Here is an 8,004-nt window from a genome sequence, read left to right as displayed (position 1 = left end):
TAAAGTTTCACCCTATGCCCATTGACTGTGAAGGTCTCTTTTGAATTCTCATCAAGTAATTCCACATAGCCATGAGGGGATACTTTGGTGATGGTGTATGGACCATTCCATCTAGACCTCAGCTTCCCAAGGAAAATCTTCAGTCTTGAGTTGAATAGCAACACCTTTTGGCCTGGTTCAAATGTTCTTGGAGAGATTCTCTTGTCATGCCACCTTTTTGCTCTTTCTTTGTATATTCTGGCATTCTCATATGCCTCCAGTCTGAATTCTTCCAATTCATTGAGTTGTAGTAACCTCTTTTTCTCTGCTGCTTGGGCATCTAAATTCAAGAGTTTAGTGGCCCAAAAAGCCTTGTGTTCAAGCTCTACAGGTAGATGGCATGCTTTTCCATATACTAGCTGAAATGGAGACTTCCCTATGGGTGTTTTGAATGCTGTCCTATATGCCCAGAGTGCATCATCCAGCTTCCTTACCCAATCTTTTCTTGTTGTTCCCACAGTTTTCTCCAAGATCCTCTTTAGCTCTCTGTTGCCAAGTTTAGCTTACCCATTTGTCTGGGGGTGATAGGGTGTTGCCACTTTGTGAGTTACTCCATATTTATGAAGGAGAGAGTTCAATTACTTGTTGCAGAAGTGGCTCCCCCCATCACTTACAAGCCCCTTTGACACTCCAAATCTAGTGAAAACATTTTTCTTTAGGAATTGCAATACCACATTGGTGTCACATGTGGTTGTAGCTATTGCATCAACCCATTTCGAAACATACTCCACTGCCACCAAAATGTATTTGAAAGTGTAGGAAGGAGGAAAGGGTCCCATGAAATCTATTCCCAATAAATCAAAGAGCTCCACCTCTAAGATGAACTTCTGGGGCATATCATTCTTCTTTGTCAAACTGCCTGCACTTTGGCACTCATTACAGTGGCTCACAAAATCCCTAGCATTGGTGCACGAAATTCTGATCTCTACTTTTCACAACTCAAACAATCCCCGGTAATGGCTCCAAAAACTTGGTGCTCAATACCATGGTCTAAACATAATTTCACAACTTCGCACAACTAACCAGCAAGTGCACTGGGTCGTCCAAGTAATAAACCTTACGCGAGTAAGGGTCGATCCCACGGAGATTGTTGGTATGAAGCAAGCTATGGTCATCTTGTAAATCTCAGTCAGGCAGATTCAAATGGTTATTGGTGATTTATGAATAAAGCATAAAGATAGAGATACTTATGTAATTCATTGGTGAGAATTTCAGATAAGCGTATGAAGATGCTTTGTCCTTTCCGTCTCTCTGCTTTCCTACTGTCTTCATCCAATCCTTTTTACTCCTTTCCATGGCAAGCTGTATGTTCGGAATCACCGTTGTCAGTGGCTACAATCCCGTCCTCCCAGTGAAAATGTTCAACGCACTCTGTCACAGCACGGCTAATCATCTGTCGGTTCTCAATCAGGTTAGAATAGAATCCAGTGATTCTTTTGCGTCTGTTACTAACGCCCAGCCTTCAGGAGTTTGAAGCTCGTCACAGTCATTCAATCCTTGAATCTTACTCAGAATACCACAGACAAGGTTTAGACCTTCCAGATTCTCTTGAATGCCGCCATCAATTCTAGCTTATACCACGAAGATTCTGATTAAGGAATCCAAGAGATATCCACTCAATCTAAGGTAGAACGGAGGTGGTTGTCAGGCACACGTTCATAGGTGAGAATGATGATGAGTGTCACGGATCATCACATTCATCAAGTTGAGGAACAAGTGATATCTTAGAACAAGAACAAGCTGAATTGAATAGAAGAACAACAGTAATTGCATTAATACTCGAGGTACACAGAGCTCCACACCTTAATCTATGGTGTGTAGAAACTCCACCGTTGAAAATACATAAGAACAAGGTCTAGGCATGGCCGTGAGGCCAGCCCCCCAAAACGTGATCAAAAGATTCAAAGATCTAAAGATGATCAAAGATCCAAGATGAGAATACAATAGTAAAAGGTCTTATATGTAGAGAACTAGTAGCTTAGGGTTTACAAAGATGAGTAAATGACATAAAAATCCACTTCCGGGCCCACTTGGTGTGTGCTTGGGCTGAGCATTGAAGCTTTCATATGTAGAGACTTTTCTTGGAGTTAAACGCTAGCTTTTGTGCCAGTTTGGGCGTTTAACTCCCATTCTTGTGCCAGTTCCGGTGTTTAACACCGGGCAGTTTTAAGCTGATTTGGAACGCTGGTTTGGGCCATCAAATCTCAGGCAAAGTATAGACTATTATACATTGCGGGAAAGCCCAGGATGTCTACTTTCCAACGCAGTTAAGAGCGCACCAATTGGGTTTCTGTAGCTCCAGAAAATCCACTTCGAGTGCAGGGAGGTCAGAATCCAACAGCATCTGCAGTCCTTTTCAGCCTCTGAATCAGATTTTTGCTCAGGTCCCTCAATTTCAGCTAGAAAATACCTAAAATCACAGAAAAATAGAAAAAATCATAGCAAAGTCCAGAAAAGTGAATTTTAACTAAAAACTAATAAAAATATAATAAAAACTAACTAAAACATACTAAAAACATACTAAAGACAATGCCAAAAAGCGTATAAATTATCCGCTCATCACAACACCAAACTTAAATTGTTGCTTGTCCCCAAGCAACTGAACATCAAATAAGATAAAAAGAAGAGAATATGCAATGAATTCCAAAAACATCTATGAAGATCAGTATTAATTAGATGAGCGGGGCTTTTAGCTTTTTGCCTCTGAATAGTTTTGGCATCTCACTCTATCCTTTGAAATTCAGAATGATTGGCTTCTATAGGAACTCAGAATCCAGATAGTGTTATTGATTCTCCTAGTTAAGTATGATGATTCTTGAACACAGCTACTTTATGAGTCTTGGCCGTGGCCCAAAGCACTCTGTCTTCCAGTATTACCACCGGATACATACATGCCACAGACACATAACTGGGTGAACCTTTTCAGATTGTGACTTAGCTTTGCTAGAGTCCCCAATTAGAGGTGTCCAAGATTCTTAAGCACACTCTTTTTGCCTTGGATCACAACTTTATTTCCCCTTTTTTTTCGTTTTTTTAATATTCACTGCTTTTTCTTACTTCAAGAATCATTTTTATGATTTTTCAGATCCTCAGTAACATATCTCCTTTTTCATCATTCTTTCAAGAGCCAATCATTCATGAACAACAAATTCAAAAGACATATGCACTATTCAAGCATACATTCAGAAACCAAAATATTGCCACCACATCAAAATAATTAATCTGTTATAAAATTCAAAATTCATGCAATTCTTCTCTTTTTCAATTAAGAACATTTTTCATTTAAGAAAGGTGATGGATTCATAGGACATTCATAACTTTAAGGCATAGACACTAAGACACTAATGATCATGTAATAAGACACAAACATAGATAAACATAAGCATAAAAATTCGAAAAACAGGAAAATAAAGGACAAGGAAATTAAAGAACGGGTCCACCTTAGTGATGGCGGCTTGTTCTTCCTCTTGAAGATCTTATGGAGTGCTTGAGCTCCTCAATGTCTCTTCCTTGCCTTTGTTGCTCCTCTCTCATGATTTTTTGATCTTCTCTAATTTCATGGAGGAGGATGGAATGTTCTTGGTGCTCCACCCTTAGTTGTCCCATGTTGGAACTCAATTCCCCTAGGGAGGTGTTGATTTGCTCCCAATAGTTTTGTGGAGGAAAGTGCATCCCTTGAGGCATCTCAGGATTTCATGATGAGTGGGATCTCTTGTTTGCTCCATCCTTTTCTTAGTGATGGGCTTGTTCTCATCAATGAGGATGTCTTCCTCTATGTCAATTCCAACTGAATAACAGAGGTGACAAATGAGATGAGGAAAGGCTAACCTTGCCAAGGTAGAGGACTTGTCCGCCACCTTATAAAGTTCTTGGGCTATAACCTCATGAACTTCTACTTCTTCTCCAATCATGATGCTATGAATCATGATGGCCTGGTCTATAGTAACTTCGGACCGGTTGCTAGTGGGAATGATTGAGCGTTGGATAAACTCCAACCATCCCCTAGCCACGGGCTTGAGGTCATGCCTTCTCAGTTAAATCGGCTTCCCTCTTGAATCTCTCTTCCATTGAGCGCCCTCTTCACAAATGTCTATGAGGACTTGGTCCAACCTTTGATCAAAGTTGACCCTTCTAGTGTAAGGGTGTTCATCTCCTTGCATCATGGGCAAGTTGAATTCCAACCTCACATTTTCCGGACTAAAATCTAAGCATTTCCCCCCGAACCATTGTAAGCCAATTCTTTGGGTCCGGGTTCACACTTTGATCATGGTTCTTGGTGATCCATGCATTGGCATAAAACTATTGAACCATTAAGATTCCGACTTGTTGAATGGGGTTGGTAAGAACTTCCCAACCTCTTCTTTGGATCTCATGTTGGATCCCCGGATATTCACTTTTTTTGAGTTTGAAAGGGACGTCGGGGATCACCTTCTTCATGGCCACAACTTTATAGAAGTGGTCTTGATGCACCCTTGAGATGAATCTCTCCATCTTCCATGACTCGAAGGTGGAAGCTTTTGCCTTCCCTTTCCTCTTTCTAGAGGATTCTCCGGCCTTAGATGCCATAAATGGTTATGGAAAAATAAAAAGCAATGCTTTTACCACACCAAACTTAGAAAGTTTGCTCATCCTCGAGCAAAAGAAGAAAGAAGAGAGTAGAAGAAGAAGAAATAGAGGAGATGGAGGGGGAGTAGTGTTTAGTTTGTGTGGAAATGAAGGAGTGAAGATGAGTTTATATAGGAATGGAGAGGAGGTGTATGGTTCGGCCATTATGGGTGGGTTTGGGAGGGAAAGTGGTTTGAATTTGAATGGTAGGGTTGGTGGGGTTTTATGAAGGATGGATGTGAGTGGTGAAGAGAATGGTAGGATTTAATAGGTGAGGGATTTTTGGGAAAGAGGTGTTGAGGTGATTGGTGAATGGGTGAAGAAGAGAGAGAGTGGTGGGGTAGGTGGGGATCCTGTGGGGTCCACAGATCCTGAGGTGTCAAGGATAATTCATTCCTGCACCAAGTGGCGAGCAAAAATGCTCTTTATGCCAATTCTGGCGTTAAACGCCGGGCTGGTGCCCATTTCTGGCGTTTAACGCCAGCTTCTTACCCTTTCCTGGCGTTTAACGCCAGTCTGGTGCCCCATTTGCTGCCATTACTGGTGTTTAAACGCTAGCAAGCTTTTCCTCCAGGGTGTGCTGTTTTTCTTTCTATTTTTCATTCTGTTTTTGCTTTTTCAATTGATTTTGTGACTTCCCATGATCATCAACCTACAGAAAACATAAAATAACAAAGGAAAATAGATAAATATAACATTGGGTTGCCTCCCAACAAGCACTTCTTTAATGTCAGTAGCTTGACAGTGGGCTTTCATGGAGCCTCACAGATGCTCAGAGCAATGTTGGAACCTCCCAACACCAAACTTAGAGTTTGAATGTGGGTGTTCAACACCAAACCTAGAATTTGGTTGTGGCCTCCCAACACCAAACTTAGAGTTTGACTGTAGGGGCTCTGTTTGACTCTGTTTTGAGAGAAGCTCTTCATGCTTCCTCTCCATGGTTATAGAGGGATATCCTTGAGCCTTAAACACAAAGGATTCTTCATTCACTTGAATGATCAATTCTCCTCTGTCAACATCAATCACAGCCTTTGCTTTGGCTAGGAAGGGTCTACCAAGGATGATGGATTCATCCATGCACTTCCCAGTCTCTAGGACTATGAAATCAGCAGGGATGTAATGGTCTTCAACCTTTACCAGAACATCCTCTACAAGTCCATAAGCTTATTTTCTTGAATTATTTGCCATCTCTAGTGAGATTCTTGCAGCTTGTACCTCAAAGATCCCTAGCTTCTCCATTACAGAGAGAGGCATGAGGTTTATACTTGACCCTAAGTCACACAGAGCCTTCTTAAAGGTCATGGTGCCTATGGTACAAGGTATTGAAAACTTCCCAGGATCCTGTCTCTTTTGAGGTAATCTCTACCTAGTCAAGTCATCCAGTTCTTTGGTGAGCAAAGGAGGTTCGTTCTCCCAAGTCTCATTACCAAATAACTTGTCATTTAGCTTCATGATTGCACCAAGGTACTTGGCAACTTGCTCTTCAGTGACATATCCGTCCTCTTCAGAGGAAGAATACTCATCAAAGCTCATGAATGGCAGAAGTAAATTCAATGGAATCTCTAGGGTCTCATTATGAGCCTCAGATTCCCATGGTTCCTCATTAGGAAACTCATTGGAGGCTAGTGGACGTCCATTGAGGTCTTCCTCAGTGGCAATTACTGCCTCTTCCTCCTCTCCAAATTCGGCCATGTTGATGGCCTTGCACTCTCCTTTTGGATTCTCTTCTGTATTGTTTGGAAGAGTACTAGGAGTGAGTTCAGTAATTTTCTTGCTCAGCTGACCCACTTGTGCCTCCAAATTTCTAATGGAGGACCTTGTTTCAGTCATGAAACTTTGAGTGGTTTTGATTAGATCAGAGACCATGGTTGCTAAGTCAGAGTGGCTCTGCTTAGGGCTTATTTGGGTGAGCTTTTAAGAAAAGATCTTTTTTTTAGTTATCTTTTTTTAAAAGATCTTATAGAGAAGTAAAAGTAATTTTTTGTTTGGATATCTCATATAAAAAGGTCTTTTTATCTATCAATTATGTTTGGGTATAATAATATAAAAGTACTTTTTTGTTTATTTATTACATGAAAAACATCTTTTTTTTTTTTGAGGAAAAAAGATCTTTTAAAAAAAGATGTAAATTACAGCTTCTCAAAAAAGATCTTTTTTTGATTTTACTAGTGCTTTTACTTTTACTACTAGAAATTTGCCAAACACGCTAAAAAATAAAAAAGATCTTTTTTCATTGAAAAAAGATCTTTTTTTACAAAATAATGGCACCTAAACATGCACTTAGAATTCTCTGTCTGTTGCTGAGAAGGTGATGGAAAAGGCTTGCCATTGCTAAACCTGTTTCTTCCACCATTATTGTTGTTGAAACCTTGTTGAGGTCTCTGTTGATCCTTCCATGAGAGATTTGGATGATTTCTCCATAAAGGATTATAAGTGTTTCCATAGGGTTTTCCCATGTAATTCACCTCTTCCATTGAAGGGTTCTCAGGATCATAAGCTTCTTCTTCAGATGAAGCGTCCTTAGTACTGCTTGGTGCAGCTTGCATTCCAAATAGACTTTGAGAAATCATATTGACTTGTTGAGTCAATATTTTGTTCTGAGCCAGTATGGCATTCAGAGTATCAATCTCAAGAACTCCTTTCTTCTGATTCGTCCCATTGTTCATAGGATTCCTTTCAGAAGTGTACATGAATTGGTTATTTGCAACCATTTCAATGAGTTCTTGAGCTTCTGCAGGCGTCTTCTTCAGATGAAGAGATCCTCCAGCAGAGCTATCCAATGACATATTGGACAGTTCAGACAGACCATCATAGAAGATACCTATGATGCTCCATTCAGAAAGCATGTCAGAAGGACACTTTCTGATCAATTGTTTGTATCTTTCCCAAGCTTCATAGAGGGATTCACCTTCCTTCTGTCTGAAGGTTTGGACTTCCACTCTAAGCTTACTCAATTTTTGAGGTGGAAAGAACTTTTCCAAGAAGGCATTGACTAGCTTTTCCCAAGAGTTCAGGCTTTCTTTAGGTTGTGAGTCCAACCATATCCTAGCTCCGTCTCTTACAGCAAAAGGGAATAGCATAAGTCTGTAGACCTCAGGGTCAACCCCATTAGTCTTGACAGTGTCACAGATTTGCAAGAATTCAGCTAAAAACTGATGAGGATCTTCCAATGGAAGTCCATGGAACTTGCAATTCTGTTGCATTAGAGAAACTAATTGAGACTTAAGCTCAAAGTTGTTTGCTCCAATGGCAGGGATAGAGATGCTTCTCCCATAGAAGTCGGGAGTAGGTGCAGTAAAGTCACCTAGCACCTTCCTTGCATTGTTGGCATTGTTGTTGTTTTCGGCTGCCATGTCTTCT

At 40.5% G+C, this 8,004-nt stretch overlaps 1 non-coding gene across 1 annotated transcript; it reads left to right on the top strand.

Moving 5' to 3' along the window:
- The first annotated feature begins 7,484 nt into the window (after positions 1-7,484).
- Positions 7,485-7,592, top strand: LOC112762807 (small nucleolar RNA R71). Its single transcript, XR_003182767.1, has one exon. It is a non-coding gene; the product is annotated as a small nucleolar RNA R71 (small nucleolar RNA).
- Positions 7,593-8,004: the final 412 nt, after the last annotated feature.

This window comes from Arachis hypogaea, chromosome 2 (genome assembly GCF_003086295.3).
Source record: "Arachis hypogaea cultivar Tifrunner chromosome 2, arahy.Tifrunner.gnm2.J5K5, whole genome shotgun sequence".
Taxonomy (NCBI): domain Eukaryota; kingdom Viridiplantae; phylum Streptophyta; class Magnoliopsida; order Fabales; family Fabaceae; genus Arachis; species Arachis hypogaea.
Note: the sequence above shows the minus strand (reverse complement) of the source record. Positions and strands in the feature narration are given on the sequence as shown.